The sequence below is a fragment of the Pseudorca crassidens genome, chromosome 16 (genome assembly GCF_039906515.1).
Source record: "Pseudorca crassidens isolate mPseCra1 chromosome 16, mPseCra1.hap1, whole genome shotgun sequence".
Lineage (NCBI taxonomy): Eukaryota > Metazoa > Chordata > Mammalia > Artiodactyla > Delphinidae > Pseudorca > Pseudorca crassidens.
In genome coordinates this window covers 10,792,089-10,810,272 of record NC_090311.1, presented here as the reverse complement: position 1 = coordinate 10,810,272, position 18,184 = coordinate 10,792,089, and the positions used below count along the sequence as shown (strand labels likewise).

The 18,184-nt window shown below is 43.7% G+C and overlaps 1 protein-coding gene across 1 annotated transcript in view; it reads left to right on the top strand.

The window, feature by feature from the left end:
• PLPP4 (phospholipid phosphatase 4) overlaps window positions 1-15,690 on the top strand; it is a 192,667-nt gene extending 176,977 nt beyond the window's left edge. Inside the window, exon 4 of the mRNA XM_067709226.1 lies at window positions 15,584-15,690. The gene's annotated coding sequence lies outside the window, so the exon portion shown is untranslated. The remainder of the gene's footprint in view (window positions 1-15,583) is intronic.
• Window positions 15,691-18,184: the final 2,494 nt, after the last annotated feature.

The window sequence follows — 18,184 nt, the reverse complement described above, 5'->3', positions numbered from 1 at the left end:
GACTGAGGCTCACGGAAGCTAATGACACAGCCAGGGGACACAATCTCTAAGCGTGGACCTAGGCTCAGGCTCTGGTTTTCTGCCCCCCAAGTACAATGTTCTTTCTTCTATACCATATTGCTTCTCCAAACCTTGTGCTTGAGTATTTTTTTGCCCGTTAGTTTTAACAAACCCCGGTCTAGGGTACTCTAAACACACCGGCATGCACTGTCGTTTGCAGTTGCTGTTCTAACATTTCAGAGCAACTGGTATTGTGCTGGGATTTACTTTATGGTAACTGTACCATGTGGACGGATGCCTGGGGTATTATCTCCAAGTGTCACTGGCCATCATAGACTTGTGTGCTCTGTCCTTGGTCAAGGTGAGAGGAGCATTTGGCATTGAATCCAAAGGGAGAAAGAAGCTGCCCTTTCTTTGTCAGTAGCTCAGAACATGTCCAAGTTGTCTGGCTCATCTCTATACTTTTCCTTTTTGTAGCTTCTTCAAAAGGATAAATTAACTTCCTACAAGAACATCTTTAAATAAACTATACTTGTGTCGGCTTCCTTGCATTTACATAGAAATTAAAGGAAGACAGTATTTTTGTTACCAAAATAACTTCTTAATAACAGCTTGATATGAACTAATTGCTTGCATGGCTTTGCAGCAGTGGCAGGAATTATCACTTTGTGCCCTTAAGCTTCAGGCTTGTGCGTACTTGGATGAGGGCTCAGCTTCCACAAGAGGCCCCCAAATTTTCATCTTTCCAGATAAATGAACTCTAAGCCCCCTTTGCAATGAATATGAGAATGGTACAGGCCTTCCCCTAATAAACTGGTTAGGTTTGCCTAAGTGCTTGGTATGCAATGGGACACAAACTCTGAATTCAAACTATGTGAGCTTTAATCCTTCCTTCTCTACTGACTCGATGTGTAACTGTGGTGAAGTTACTTAACCTTATCATGACTCAGTTTCTACATCTGTAAAATGGGTACGATAGTAGTACCTACGTTACTTTTGGTGGTTTTGAGGGTGAAATGAGTTATGACATGTCAAGGGCTTAAACAAGTGAGGGTCCACAGTTGGAATGGAATAAATGTCAGCTATTGCTGTTATTATAATGATGATACGGATGATGCTAAACCCTCCCTCTAACCACCTGAGAGTCAGGTAATACGTTTACCTCGACTTTACCCTTTCATCCCGACTTCAGGAAACTGGAGTCTTAGACAAAATTTTGGTGACTTGCTCAAGGTCTGACAGCTTGTAACTGGCTAAGCCAAGAGGAGAACAAATTTATTTGCCCGGAACTGTCACACTAACTGATCAAATCAGCCAGTCCACTGGCCAAAGTAGTCAAATAGCCAGTAGTCAAGACCTGAAAGGCTGGGGTGGGGCAGGGTGTCAATGAGCTTGGTGGTGTCACAGGACAGACGTTGATTTGGAATCAGAAGATCTTGTCTTGACTCCACCTTTCACTAACTCAAGTCAATTAACGTCTCTGAGTCTCAATTCCTTCATCTGTAAAATGACCCCTGAACTAACCCATTCAATAGAGTTGTTGTAAGACGGAAAGAAATAATACATTTGTGGGACTTCCCTGGCGGTCCAGGGGTTAAGACTCTGCACTTCCACTGCCGGGGGCACAGGTTTGATCCCCAGATGGGGAGCTAAGAGCCTGCACGCCGTCTGGCGTGGCCAATATATATATATTTGAGACCATTTTGTAACTTAAAATGTCATGTAAGTTATCATGTATTAATTTTTGAGATCTTATAGAATGAGTTTTACTTTTTTGCTCAGCAGTTGATTAAACTGACTAAGTAAGTCATCTGGTTATTTCTTGTCACACAGATGGAATCCAATAGTTTTTTTAACCCGTAAGCACAAATCAGCTGTGAAACAAATGTTGGGAAATGTCCCAACCCACAAAAATGGGGACTCGGATCCTCTCCCCCAGAAAATGTACAGTTTATTTTTTACCTATTACTTGAATAATTCATCCATTTGCTTACTGTACTTCCTTCTATGTTCCAGGCGTTATGCTGGGTAACTGGAGGAATAATGCACAATCCTTGCCCTCAGGAGGTTAACCAACCTCATAAACGATTATGATCCACGGCATTAAGTGTAGTAGTAGATAATTGAACTGTGCTGAGGAAACATTTAGTGGCATCTAAGTTGAGTCTTAAAGAAAAACAAATACTACTTTTAGGTAATAGCTTATAGTAATAGCTAAATACTATTTAGAGTATTATCCTATAATACTATGAGTAAGCTTTGTGACCTTCCAGGGGCATATGGCAAAACCTGGTCGATGGACTGACCTCACCGTGAGCTCCCGCCCTGTGATGGCTGAAGAAAATTGATGACTTGGCTGAAAACGTCCTTCAATAATCTGTTGACTGCACGGGGCTTCTCTGTTGCCAATATCTTAGGGCTGATGGTGGCAAACGTGGCTTATTTCATGTGTGAAGTTACTACAGTGGACCATGCCTGCCTTTAAAGTGTGAATGGTGCCCCTTTCTCTCCTCAAGTGACCATAAAGAAGCACTCACGTTTATGTAGTACAGCTCCGTGCTGAGACTAAGAGTGCATTCAGATGACATTCTTGAAGGCACCAAAACAAAATGAAAGGAATAAGATACAATCGGACCAGAATTCATGGAAGTGAGTCATATATGCATCTCCACCTACAAAGAAACAGTCTCATTATCATTTTAAAAGATTTTTGGCTTGGAACACCATACTAGTATATTTCCATAAACGCCACTTACTATACAGTACAAACAGTTGTACTTGCCCCAGCATGGGAGTTTATTGACTCCCTAAAGACAAAAGCTTTTGGTCTTAGGATGGAGAGAGGGGAAGATAGAGATCAGAGAAGAGACCTGAGGAATGTCAAGGTCACACCAATCTACTCCACAGTTTGGGTCAAGCAGAGCCATTACTGGTTCCAATTTTTTTGCTTAGAACTGGTTACAAAGTTGGCCGAACTTTGGGCATCTGCAGGATGAGAGCTAAGAAATGTATCTCCCAGGACCAAAGGAAATGGTGTGGTGATGGATGGAGAGTAGGGGGGCCTATTGCCGGCTCAGATCTTAAAATTGGTCTTGGATCCTTGACCCCCGACTGTATATATGAATTGATATTCTGAATAAGTATTCCTATGACTAGTGTTTACATTGTAGTGAGTGGTGTGTGACAAATTCTGTAATCACTCTATAGAAAATGTACATGATACATGCTTTGAGTTAAGGGCTTGCTCTGAGGTTCGGTTTGTAAATTTAGATGCGCCATCTAGCGGACAGAGGAGAGATTTTACATTTATCAAAGCGGTCCTTCTAGGTACGGGGATTGTTTCTCCACAGCTCTCCTAAATGCTTCCTCTCCAAGGCGCCACCGGGGTGTAAGCAGTGAAGTGGTGGGACCAGAGCTGAGCTGAAGAAAGATAACGGTGTCGTGCAAGGAGAGGCCAGGGGAGTACTCCCGTGTGCCGCGTGGGACGGTGGTCCAGCCTAGAGTGGACAGGGCCTGAATTACAGACGTGCGACGGAGAAGGGTGGGGACGGGGTGGGGATCTTTGAGATGGGATCCGCAGAGCGAGGTGACTGTTGGAATGTGGAACGTGGCTCCCAGAAGCCGAGTGAAGGACAGTCGTTGTCACCATTGTGTCCTGGAGCCTTGAGTGTGGCAGCAGCCTGGATTCGTTGGCAGGTGGAGCAGTAGGCAGGGGGAGTCCCTCCCGGATCACCTCCTTTTTCTTTTTTTCTTTTCTTTTTTTTTTTTTTTTTTTGCGGTACGCGGGCCTCTCACTGCTGCGGCCTCTCCCGTTGCGGAGCACAGGCTCCAGACGTGCAGGCTCAGCGGCCATGGCTCACGGGCCCAGCCGCTCCACGGCATGTGGGATCTTCCCGGACCCGGGCACGAACCCGCGTGCCCTGCATCGGCAGGCGGACTCTCAACCACTGCGCCACCAGGGAAGGCCACCTCCTTTTTTCTTAACGAGAAGGGGAGTGAGGTGTGCAGTCCGGAGCTTAGGGAGGGGTCAGAAGGGGGATCTGAGACGTGAAAGCTTGGTCTAGTTGTACTGCGGGTCCTGCTTGGTCTGGACAGCACTGCAGTGATGTGTCTGTTCGCCGGGGTTGTGCTCTTCTCCCAGGTTACGCTGGGCTTCCCAAGCACGGGGGAAAGGGTAAGGTTTGCGGGAGGCGGGAGAGGGAGGGGACACCTCTCCATCATCACCCTCAGCCCTGGCCTTTGAGAACAAACCATTAGCTGCAATCAGGCTTTGTAATTAAGACCTGATCCCTTCAGCTATCTGCAAGGTGGTCCTAGCCTCTCTAAGCTTCGGTTTCCTCATCTTTAAAGCAGAGATAAGAACGGAATTATTTATGCCACACACAGCATGGCTCTAGTGCAATGTGACCATTCATACAAAGTGCTTAGCAGAGAGCCTAGCACTGAGGGTGCACGCTGATGGTTTTAAGTCGATAGTAGCTATTTTTTTTTCTAGAAATGAGCATCTTCAGAGCACTCCATCGACGGCCCATAAAGAAAAAAGAACACACTGCATTGTTCCAGAATTTAATGTTTCCTCTGGCGCTTGAATCTCCGGGACTAGGACGGAGCTAATGGGTGATGCTTCTACCACTTTCCCCCCCTGCTTTGTGTTTTGTTGTTGTTGTTTTGTTGGGGGGTTTTGGTTCGCATAATAACAAGGAGAACTCTGTCATTCTGAATGTTTAAACGTGCTACATTGACTCTTATTTACTCCCTTAACTTGTAGACAGACATTCGTGCACTGAGGCAATCTCCCAAGTCAAGAAATTAAATCCAATCTTGGCTAATTTGGTAGTTAGCCAAGGTTAACCACCAAAAAATGCTCGTTAGGCTTTTCATGGAGGAAAGAAAACAAACTTTCTGCTTCTTTCTGCGTGTGCCCGTATGGATGGGAAAAAGGAATTACTGTCATTAATGCTGAATTTTAAAATATCAACACGGGAAGATAGCTAGCATCTTCCCAACAAGGTGAGAGTGAGAACCTGGGAGATGATAAGGTGTTTAGATAAATGTGATTTATTAAGTACAAAAAAAAAACCACTTAAGAAAAGCAACAAATAGGGAAATGAAGCCACGCACTAGCGTGACAATGGAATAGAGCTGTTGGATGAGCGGATCTGTAACTCTGTATCAAATGTACATATTCCTATCAAAGAAAGGGCAAGCGTTTTGTCCAGTATGATATCTACCCTTCTTGATTTCTGGGTATCGTTTGATTTCTACTTTTCTGACTCAAGGTAATTTTCCTGGGGGCCATGCTTTGGAAAGAGTTTGTACTTCTACGCTCACTAGACCTCCACCTACGGATTGCGGTAGCATGCTGGAGAAGTAAGAGTTGAACAATCTCCTTAACTTCACAGGGCTCTGGGGACTGCTCCCCAAAGAGAGGAATAAATCCTTGTGGATTTTTTAAAGGCCATTTTAAGGACAATCAAAAGAAGTTTCAGGAGGAAAAAAAAAACATGGGAAGTGTACAAGCTAAAGAACTTAATATGAGATAAAGTGAAGGATGTGGATGAAGGACTGGAAATAAATCCTAGAAAAGCTACAATCCATCAGGTTCAAAGTAAGTGCTTTTTCTGCTGGTTCATGGGTCATCAGTTTGTAAAACAAGAAACAAAGAGAGATAGGAAACCTGGTGCCCGACACAGACAGCTCATCACTCCAGCACGCTGCCTGGAACCTGCCTGCATCAGGACGGGAGCGAGGTGGGTGTGGGTAGCAGCAGGAAGCAGGGTTTGGAACCAAACACACATTAATCAACAGGCTCTGGTCCAGGGTTGCTGGGCTTTTTTTCCATTATCGTCCCCTGCACCTTAAGGAGCCTTTTATGATAGCATTTTCCTAACTGCCCCCCCCATGAAATTTAATCCCACAGATGTGCTAAATTGTTGTTTATGTACTGTGACCTTTGGTGGACCACAGATCACTGTAAAATCTAAGACCTGTGCCCTCCAAGACCGAATTTTCAACCCTTGGAAGTGATATTGCCCTAGGTCCTTACTATATACCTGACCCTGACATGCATTATTTAAGTAATCTATTCCCTTTTGGGATGTGAGGCTTAGATGGGTTGAGTAAATTTTTCCAGGACAAAAAGGAAGGATTTGAAATCAGAGCTGCCCAATCTCACCTTCTTCTCTTAACCACTATTTCCTGCTCACAGCAGGATCCGGACATGCCCTGCCCATAAACACCCTGCTCTCCTGCCCCTCTTTCTGAGATGTCAGACCATCACGGCTGGGATGCAGAAATAAGGTCCCTGTAGTCAGGTTTCATGGGAACATCACTTGTGCCAAGGGGCTCCCTTTTGAGCATCTTTCTTTGGGGCTAAAAGCAGTGGTTGTGAAGACAGATCCAAGCTTTGGTATCTGGTTCCTGATCACTCAGTGAGATGCTGAGCTCTGCAGGACAGGAAGTGATGGCGAATGCAGTCAAGACACAGGAGCGGACACACGGGAGGATGTTACCCTGACACTAAGAAGAATGAAGCCAGTGCAGTAAGTGGGAGAAGAGGGGGATGTGGCAGCTGAGAAGGAGAGCATGGGCCAGCTGAAGCATCATATTGCCTAGTGGCGCTGGAATGTGGGAAACAGACCTCAGCTTGACACAGAGACTGAATCATCACTCCACTTGGACCCTCCATCATCTGGATAGAAGGATGCAGCTAACAGATGCTGAACACAGTGGAAAATGAATCTCACCCACATGGACTGAGTTAATTTGTCTGGGGTGGGACCTGGGCGGCATCATCATCATCATCATCATCACCACCATCATCATCATCATTTCATCATCATCATCACCATCATCATCATCATCATCATCATCATCACCACCATCATCATCATCATCATCATCATCATCATAATCATCATCATCATTTCATCATCATCATCATCATCATTATTTTTAGCTTCCAAGGAGATTCTGATTACAGCTAGGGCTAGGAGTCTCCAAACTAGACCAAGATTTTCTCCATTCCTTAGACATATAACACATTCTTATCTGTAACTGTGGATGACCTCAGTGATCCTCATGGTGAAAGTGGAGAAGGACTGGTAAAAAACTGTATTGATCACAAATGCTCTTGACTACAAATAACAAAAATCCTGACGAGAGTGATGTAAACCAAAACAGGTTTATTTACTTGTTTTTTGTTCATATTGAAAAGTCTGCAGATGGGTGATAGCTGGCACTGGATCCAGTCACTCACAGTGTCAGCACCAAAGTATCTAGAATTCTCTTGACTTTGATTTCATGGTCGCAGGATGGCTGCTGAAGTTCCAGCCATCATGTTTATACTTCAGTGGAAAAAAAGAAAAGCACCTGTAGAAAGACTGCCATTTATATCTTATTGGCTAAAGCTGGATCATAGAGAAAGGGATTGAGAATCAAACTGGCTGACCTTGGTATGTGGCTTGGAGGGGGAACATCTTTAGTTTTAAAGACCCTCTCGGGGATTCAGGTGTGCTCCTCCCCAACTGCCCCCTGTTAATTAGGAGTTACTGATCTTCTAGAACAACGGTCTCAACCAAGGGCAGTTTTGCTCCCCACTCCTTGGGAGGTGGCACCTGGAAATGTTTGGGGACATTTATTACTGTTATGACTGCAGGGGTGATACTGGCATCTAGTGGGTGGAGGTCAGGGATGCTGTTAAACATCATGTAATGCACAAGCAGTCCTGCACAACAAAGAATTTTCTGGTCCAAAATGACAATAAAGCTGAGGCTAAGAAACCCTGTTCTAGACTATTACAGAAATCTCCTGCTCAGTCTCTCTCGAGTTCTGCCTTACAATACAGCCAGCAGTACACCATTCTTCCTGAAGCACTGCTCTGATCCGAATATCCTCTATATGTTTACCAAGTGAGGAGCCCAACGCGGATCTTTAAATCCTAAAGTCTTAATGCAAAGAGACCTTTATAGCATTCCTAACAGCCATCCATATTCTGCCTGAACACTTAGCTCTGGGAAGCTCATTCCATTTCTTTCCTGCACCTCCTCTTCTCCCTCTTTTCCTTTTAATTGAGATATAATTTCCATAAAGTAAGTTACACGATTCTTAAGTGTACAGCTCAATAACTGTATACATATGCAGGAATCCATGCATGGATTGACCATGACCCAGATAGAACCTTTCCACACACCCCCCCTGCCCCGAGAAAGGTGCCTGTGGTCCTTCCCAGTCATTCACCTCTTGGAGGTCACCACTATTCTGACTTCTTTACCTATAAGGATGGAGCTGGGATTTGAACCCAAGTCTGACCTCAGAGCCCATGCCCACAGAAGAAAAGATTATACTTTTACCTAGGATGAAGTTTATAAATTATTTTTACCTGAGAGTAAGCTTTAAAAAATATCCCCATCCTGCCTGTGTCTTGTCCTCTAAATTTCCCTTTTCAACAGAGTAACTTGGAGTTTGTGTGCTGTGACTCGCCTTTAAGACTGTCATAAACCTCTAAGTCAATACTGAAGGCAACAGCTCCATAAAACTTATTACAGTTGGGAGGCAGCCACTCTCCCCAGGTATCCACTCCGAGTGAATTTGCATTTGTCTTTCCCGTTGGGGCCTGTGCATAAAGGCATTTCTCACCAACCGACACAAGCACATCATTTTATTCCAGCTGTCATTAGGAGTTAGAATCTTCCTGCCAATTTATGATCACCACGGTAAAGCAAGTTTTGTACCTCCAAATTCTTTCCCTGGGGAAATGAAATTGAAGTGAAGGTCAGGGACAACCCAAATTCGAGCTCTGGTTAAACGATGCTTCTTGCTCTTCTGCAACGCAGGAAGGAATTGGTTCAAATCAGTAATGCAGAGAAATGGAAATAAAAACAAAAATAAACAAATGGGACCTAATGAAACTTCAAAGCTTTTGCACAGCAAAGGAAACCATAAACAAGACCAAAAGACAACCCTCAGAATGGGAGAAAATATTTGCAAATGAAGGAACTGACAAAGGATTAATCTCCAAAATTTACAAGCAGCTCATGCAGCTCAATAACAAAAAATCAAACAACCCAATCCAAAAATGGGCAGAAGACCTAAATAGACATTTCTCCAAAGAAGATATACAGACTGCCAACAAACACATGAAAGAATGCTCAACATCATTAATCATTAGAGAAATGCAAATCAAAACTACAATGAGATATCATCTCACACCAGTCAGAATGGCCATCATCAAAAAATCTAGAAACAATAACTGCTGGAGAGGGTGTGGAGAAAAGGGAACCCTCTTGCACTGCTGGTGGGAATGTGAATTGGTACAGCCACTATGGAGAACAGCATGGAGGTTCCTTAAAAAACTGCAAATAGAACTACCATATGACCCAGCAATCCCACTACTGGGCATATACCCTGAGGAAACCATAATTCAAAAAGAGTCATGTACCAAAATGTTCATTGCAGCTCTATTTACAATAGCCTGGAGATGGAAACAACCTAAGTGTACATCATCGGATGAATGGATAAAGAAGATGTGGCACATATATACAATGGAATATTACTCAGTCATAAAAAGAAACGAAATTGAGCTATTTGTAATGAGGTGTATAGACTCATACAGAGTGAAGTAAGTCAGAAAGAGAAAGACAAATACCATATGCTAACACATATATATGGAATTTAAGAAAAAAATAATGTCATGAAGAACCTAGGGGTAAGACAGGAATAAAGACACAGACCTACTAGAGAATGGACTTGAGGATATGGGGAGGGGGAAGGGTGAGCTGTGACAAAGCGAGAGAGAGGCACGGACATATACACACTACCAAACGTAAGGTAGATAGCTAGTGGGAAGCAGCCACATAGCACAGGGAGATCAGCTCGGTGCTTTGTGACCACCTAGAGGGGTGGGATAGGGAGGGTGGGAGGGAGGGAGATGCAAGACGGAAGAGATATGGGAACATATGTATATTTGTAACTGATTCACTTTGTTATAAAGCAGAAACTAACACACCATTGTAAAGCAATTATACCCCAATAAAGATGTTAAAAAAAAAAATCAGTAATGCACAGGCAAGAAAACTGAAGGTCCCAATAAACTCTTGTAATGACTGGTGGAGAAACTTCAAAATATTTCCTACTTTTCCCTTAAGATTTAAACTGTTTTCACTATAGGGGGAAATACATGCTGATGCTAGGTCAAACTCATTAAAAGTTATGTGGAAGTGACTAGTGCTTTATCCACAACGCATAAGTTGCTCTAACCTGATGGAATATGAAAGTAATTAGAATCCAAATGGCATCCAGACTCTCTCATGTGGATGAATAGATGGTCCAGGATAAACCTTGGACTTCATCTTTATATTCAACTGTAATAACTCTTTCTTTATGCATAGAGCTCCTTCTGATTTCTTCTGGGTTAAATGGTAAAAATAATTCTGGACTTGGAGTCAGAGGCCTGGGACACAAGCCCTTATGTGATCATCACCCCATATGACTTCTCCAACTTTATCTCTTGCAACTTTCTCCCTTGCTCTCTCTGCTCCCGCCCACTGGCCTCACCCCTTCATTGAACCCGGAAGTCCTGGTATTGCCTTCGGCACTTTGCACCTCTTATTTCCTCTGCCTGGAGCACACTTCCTTTAGATATTCAAGGTTTTGCTCCAATATCGCCTTCTCAATGAGACCCGCTCTGACCACCCTGATTGAAATTACAATCCGCCTCCACTCCCCATACTTCACACACCCTTTGCCCTACTCTATCACCTTCTAAATCTCTCTACAATTTCTTTATGTTTGTTGTCTGAATAGAAACAAATGGGATCTAGAAAATCTCTTATCAAATGCATTACATATATTTAATTCTTAACTGTGATGGGATCTAGAAAATCTCTTATCAAATGCATTATATATATATGTGATTCTTACCCTATAAATTCCAATATTTTAATACAATAAATTCTCTTTTCCCCAATATTACGCATTATCTATCTTGTTTAGTGATGTATCTCAAGTGCCTAGAACAATGCCTGGCCCATAGAAGCCACTCAATACATAATTGTTTTGGTTGTTGCCGTTTTAGTTTCATTTTGACCCCTTATGTGTTCAGAGACTTTAAGCAAAGCCATTACTTCCTCAGAGCTTGAGTTTGTTTCAAATTTGTAAATGGCAATAATAGTAAGACCAACAAGGCTGGGTTGTTAAGCAGATTAAATGAGATCATGTATATTCAAAAGTTAGGTATAATGTTGATGAGAAGAGAATTTATTGTGTTAAAACAGTGGAATGTATAGGTTAAGAACTAAGCATATATAATATATTTGGTAAGACAGCTTCCAGAGGTAAATGCACTGAGGATGTTTTGTACTTTATGTTTTATGGGTAGAAACACAGCATGTAAAGGAATATGGAACACTCGGCGTGCGATTGGGAGACACAAAGAGACAGAGACTAGGGAACGATTGAGGGAGGGAAGAAGCCAGCCGTGAGGAGTAGAGGGTCCCACTCCTGGTTCCCCCGAGTGCATGGGTCTCCTTCCAATTTTTTTATTCCATGAAAAATAAAACACAAAGAATGAGGTCCATAGTAATCACACATCACATGACTGTGAGAGCTCCATGTGGGGAAAAACAGGATGAAGATCGGGAGGGACTTGTCTACAGGACACTGGCTGGAATCACATGGGAAAAGGGCCATCCTGGGGCTGAATGGGGACAGTGTCCTCGAGGGTCCTGTCTCCTGGCTATCGTGTTATGCCCAGCGTGGAGAACCCGCCGGTTCGTGAAGCCACCTTGCCCCACCTTCCTGCTAGTTGCCATTACAGCATGGAAGGAAGCGCTCAGACTCTAGGCTGCTTGGTCAGCAGGCGTAGGTGATTAGCATTTGTTAAACTTACTGTCTCCATTTTTCTCTCTGCCCTTTTCTATGGCTCCTGAATTTAGGGTAAGATTGTCCAGAGGGAACAGGGAAGGGAGGAAATAAAAAAGGTTCTGTCAGCTAGGAAGGGATGTGCAGACGTCAGTTATTTTTTTTTCCCAGCTGGTCATCTTTAGTAGCTGTTCTCTTCATTTCCTAGGATGCCTGAGGTTCATTAAGTCATGGAACATCAAAACAAGAATGACCTGTAGAGATTATGTTCATTCATTTATTTCAACACACATTTTCTGTGCATCAAATCTGTGTCAGACTTGGGGCTAAGCACTGGTTATACAAGAAATAAGTGTTGTTTTCTTCCTCAATGAGTTCACAGTTCAAAGGGAGAGAATAACAAGTAAAAAATGTGCTAGTGAGACATCTACTATGACAGAGGCACACACAAGGCGCTGTGGGGCTTAGAAAAAGGATGCTTAATGCAGATAGAGGGTGCTGAGTGACAGTCAATGGGAGTGGCTCCATTCTAAAGGCTAAGTAAGCGCCTACTGAAGCAGAGAAGGGAGAAGACATCATTTCAGACAGAAGGATGGAGGAGGGATGGAGGCACGAAAGGGCAAAGTTTGTCTCAGGAACCGCCAGTAGTTTGGACCGGCTGGAATGAAGTGTACATGCAGGCAAAGTGTCCAGGCAATGAATCTGGGCAGGTTGGCAAAATATAACTAAAGGAGAACCTTATGTCTCAAGCAAATGACTTTGAGCTTGATCTTGAAAACAGAGGTGAGCCAAGGAAGTATTTGCAGGTAGAAAAGGATGAGACTGGGTTGGTGTTTATAAAGATTATTTAGTCCACAACATGGATTCAGGAATCAACTTGGGCAGAAGTAGTCACTCAGGCAAGTAACTAAAGAAAGTCTGGATTAAGGCAGTTGTTATAACAGTGGGTTTGGAGAAAAGCAGACAAAGTCATGAGATCTTCACAAAATAGGACTCAGTTTTCTACACTCTGGGTTTCCTCGAGAAAGGAGTTCCCTAGCACATTCCTGGACTCACACCTTTTGCATTCTATTCCTTCTGCAGGGAGGTAGAGTGACATTTAATGGGTGAATTTGGGAAGAACTGGGCATGCTCAGTTCAGCTCAGCTCAGCCTTTCTGCCTTGGGAGTGAGCCTGTGCAGTAAGAACACAAGATCTTCTCTGCTTCTCCGTGCGCTTGGTCTTCTTACCCGGACAAGAAATCCGTGTGGGGTATCCTGCCCCGCTGCTGTGACTGAGTGGGTGGCCCTAACGAATTGTGGGGCTCAGTGTCTGCAAGTCTCTTTGGCCCACAGGTCTAAAGCCACGTCTTCTCCTGAGCCGCTCCCTAGAGGAGATTTTGGTGCCACTGCCATCTGCTACTCTGTTTTCGTTCTCCATCTCTTCAGACCTCTGATGCAGAGGGATGCTCTTGCATGGCAGTCTCTGAAGCCCAACGTTAGCAATTGTTGAAGGAGACAGCAGGCGAGAGACCACATCTAAACACGACTCCTACTTTCTGCTTGGTTTTTCCCACTCCTGGGTTCTCCTGAGGAAAGACGGGGACGCCTTACCCTGGCCTGGGAATACAGGGGGAGGAGGGGGTTATGGGATAGAAGATGATGATTTAAGGTTTGGCCACAGTGATTTCAAACTGTCTGTGGACCAACCACATAGCTGCGCCCCCTCCACGTTCCCTTCCTCCCGTTAGATACACCCCATCTCCCGTTAGCACGCCTGCTTGTGTTTCTCATCACATGCATCAGAAGACGCAGCTGCTCACCTGTCTATGTTTTGTCTTTGACTTCCCCAGGGTATGGTTTGTGTTTTGGTTTTGTTTTTTTTTTTGCGGTACGCGGGCCTCTCACTGCTGCGGCCTCTCCCGTTGCGGAGCACAGGCTCCGGACGCGCAGGCTCAGCGGCCATGGCTCACGGGCCCAGCCGCTCCGCGGCATGTGGGATCTTCCCGGACCGGGGCACGAACCCGTGTCCCCTGCATCGGCAGGCGGAGTCTCAACCACTGCGCCACCAGGGAAGCCCTGGTTTATGTTTTTAAATCTCTCCAACAGCTGGGTCTGTTCTGAGCACCAGAAATGAATCAGTCATACTTGCTGAATGAATGAATGAATTCAATTAACTTAACCACGCCTTTGTGTTAGTTTTGATGTGTTTCTTCACCCGGGAGTGTTTGGCAGTATAAGGCAGTATGGGGGGTGGGGCGGGGAATGCACGATCTGAAGGACTGTCCCTCCTCTGGCATCAGCAGCTCCCTCCCCTAGTCCTTCTTCTCCTTCAATCGAACCCTACTCTTCTCCCCACAGCATTTCTATGCCCCATAGTTTAATATGAGTATGGGCACCATCGCCTTGTCAGCAGAGCCCTGGAAGCTGTCAGTGGGCTGCAGGCTGTGCTGGACAGTGATCCTCCTAAGAAACATGGATCATTTAGGAAAGACAGGCACTGACACTAGGAAAAACGTGAACTCTGCGGATGACAGGGAGGACATCATCAGCTAATCGTTCCTGCCTTCTGGGGCACAGCTAAATGCAGCCACAGCCCCTGGCTGACAGTGTGAAGATACCCAGGCATCGGGGATAGAGGGAAGCATGTCTAAGAAAACCCTGACAGGCATAAGTCAAAAGCACTGGAAGATAGTTCCAAGAAAGGGAGATACTTTCTCTTTATTTGAAATATAACAGACATACAGAAAAGTGCATAAAAACGTATACACAATTTAATAGTAATCAGTGAAATACCTTTGCGACTACTACCCAGGCCAGGAAACAATACGTATTGCCTGCCTATCCTCTCCAAACCCCTGTGCTCTTTCCTCATCACAACTGGAATGTTGATTTTCATAGTAATCATTTGGTTGGCCTTCTTCATATTTTTAACACTGAACAATATAGCTTAGTTTTCTCGTTTTGAACTTTGTATGAATGGCATCCTACCGTATGTGAACAACATGATGCTTGTGAAATTCATTCACACAGATGTGCATAACTGAGGTTTATTCTTCTGATTGCTGTCATAGGACACTATGTAACCGTGACATGATGTATCCGTTACATCATCCCTGAGCTGAGGGACAGTCAGGTTGTTTACCTTTTGCTCCTAAGCTCATTCTTGCTCCTGTACATTGGAATACTTGTGCAGAAGTCTCTCTAGGGTATTTGTCTTGTGATAAAGTTTCTGGATCATTCAGTAGGTATATCTTCAAATGTAATAGGAATGCCAGATTTTTTCCAAAGAGGATGTACCTATTCACAGTCCCACCATGGGTGGATTTGGAACATGTAAAGTCACCTAAAATCCTAACTGCAGGACCTCACAATAACGTGCATTACTTGCAAACAGGGAGCTAGTCCTTGGAGCTTGTCTCATGCCTGGAAATGTGACCTTTGGTATCTTGCTATTAGAATTTAACTTCCGCTCCCCCCGCCCACTCCCTGCCCCCCAGAGGATGGAAAAACATCACACGTTATTTTTTTTAGTCAAAGTATCATTTGTCCGATTTGGAAAGGCAGAGGGCAATTTAATAGCTATTATATACGTGCTTTTCAATCTAAAGTTGTAAATACAGAAGTAGGTTCATAGCAAAAAATAAATAGAAAACTGAATGCCTAAAATAGTACTATACACTTGACCCTTGAACAACACAGTTGAACTGCATGAGTCCACTTATACACGGATTTTTTTTCCATAGGAAATACTAGAGCAGTACGCGATCCAGGGTTGGTTGAATCTTCGCGTGCAGAGCAAATACGGAGAGACCAACCGTAAATTACAAGCGGATTTTCTACTGTGCAGAAGGTGAGTACCCCTGACCCCAACATTGTTCAAGGGTCAACTGTAGGTTCTTTCATGGGCTTGGCTGATTTGCTCCCTGTACCTCTGCTGAGAAGAAGAGAGTTCAGATAATATATTCCATTCCAGGTCTGAATTAAGCACCCCCTGGTACTCCCTAGTTGTGATGGGGTAAGGTAAGCAAAAAGCATATCCTGAGAAATTCAGCACTGTATCCGCTCAGGGAATTTTTCTAAGAGAAGGTACAGATTTGATTTGATTCTTTCTCAGAGTATGGTCAGAATGAAAGATCTTACATATTAGAAGAGCTTCGGAGAATTCTATTACTGTCCTTTTTCAGATAAACAAACCAAGATACTTTGCCGAATATCCCCAATACCTAGCATAAATCTCGCATGTAATAGGTGCTCAGTAAAAGCTGAATGCATAAAGAAGTTCTTATAACCTTGAGTTGAGGAGAAATTTACCCAAACGGAGAAACACAATTTGTTAAAAAGCCTGTCCTTTAAGATTCAATCCTATCCAATTACTGCCTCCACAAAAAATATTGAGTCTCAAGAAATTTGATGTCACTTTTGTAGAGAAACCTTAATGCAAGGTCTAATTATGATCCTTCTAAGAATCAATCATTAAATTCAGTTACCCCACAGCATAAAGGAGATTCCAGGCCTCCCATCGCCCTTCCCCAGGCTGTTACGGTGAGTGTTCTCCCATGTGATTCCTGAAGTTATTGCTTGCAGGCTGGTGCTATCACCAAGTCCCCCTGGAGTAAAAAATACCTTTCCAAGTGGAAACCCAGGCTACAGAGTGCATCACAAAGGCAGTTTAACTAACTCTAATGAGAAGCTGGTAAGATGAAGGAAATAAATCCTCTCACCCTAATGAATCTGTGACAGCAAAGGGCCCCACGCTGTCTCAGTGCTGTGAGCCTACAGATTAAATCAGAGGAGACGTCTTGTTGATTGATACTGCAGGTAACCAGATAATTGACCAGGCATGAGCTGATAATGAGACACTTTGGGCTAATTAGAGGATGACCAATGAACTGAATTCAGATGAAAAGCTGTAATAAAAGCCATTGTGGAGAAAAAGGCAGGTAACTGGAGAAATGGGAGCAAGTGGTCCTTCAGAGTGGAAGTTATATCATTCTAGTTATGAATCATCCTCTTATTCAATGAACCAGGCTCAGAAACACCAAAGGCATGGAAACTTCCCTAGGATGGTTTGTAATCCAAAATCTAATGGTCCAGGAGAGGATTTGGAAAAACATAGTGGAAATGATATCCCAAGAATGTCTTTATAATTTGCATTCAGCAATCCCTAAAGCGTGACTTGAGTATGGAAGGGTCCAATTTTGAGGGGGAGCCACTGGAAATAAGACCTTAAATTGAACATGGATTTCAGAAATTAGGTCCCAGAGGAGGCTCATTTGATCCAAAGGGACACATTCTCAATGATTTACATGGTTTATATACACTTGAGAATGTATTTTTTTACCCCAAAGATTAATAAGGCAACAGCTCCCTCCCATTCACTCTTCATTCCATCTCCCCTCCCCCTACCAAAATGCATTATTTTTATTATATAATTTATTAATTAGATTTTTATCTGCTATTTGCTTTATTATTATTGGTGGGTTTTTTTTCCCTTAGAAGAACATTCACACACTTTCATCCATCTTGCATTACTTCCCCCTTGTCTTGTTGGTCTCATCTAGAATCTTTGTTTTGGTTGTCATGGCTATGCTTTGGTTTGTACGGGAGAAGTAATAGGAGGTCATTGCATATCAAAACAAAAATAAAATGAGTTAATTCCTTTACTCACCCATACTTCCCACACCTAATTTCTCTCTCCTGAATTAGTCTCTCTTCTTCGGATGTATCCATTCAGCTCTCCAACTCATTTATTGGGTTCTTCACTTCTACACTTTCATTTTTCACGCTCAAGATCTCGCATCTCTTATTCACAACTGCGTGTTCTTACTTTGTGTTTCAAATATCCCTTCTTCCTTTTTTTAAAATGATATGTATCAGGCTTCTTTAAAATTCTCCAGTAGAGGTTTTCAGTATGTTGCCTTTCGGGGTACGTGTGCTCTGCAGAGGTCTCGTTATTTCTGCTCGACTGTGTGTCTTGCCTTGGGAATTTCGGTTGATGTAATGTGTACCTGAGGGAGAGGCAAAGGCTTAGGCTGTGAGGTAGGGGGCGGTCCTGGACAGACTCTGGCAGATTCTGCAATTAGGAAGCAGCCACTCCCAGTGTGTTTCTCCCCCTCCTTCCTACCCATCACCCTCATACCCCCCAGGGACCCGCACCCTCAGAGAACCTTGGGAACTGGTCTTTCCCAAAGACTGTTCCTCTTTGCTTTGGTATTGGTATTGGTTCCCTCAGAGAACCTTGGGAACTGGTCTTTCCCAAAGACTGTTCCTCTTTGCTTTGGTATTGGTATTGAGGAGGAAATATTCAGGGGATGACCAGCCTCGCCATGTTTGTTATCACCACA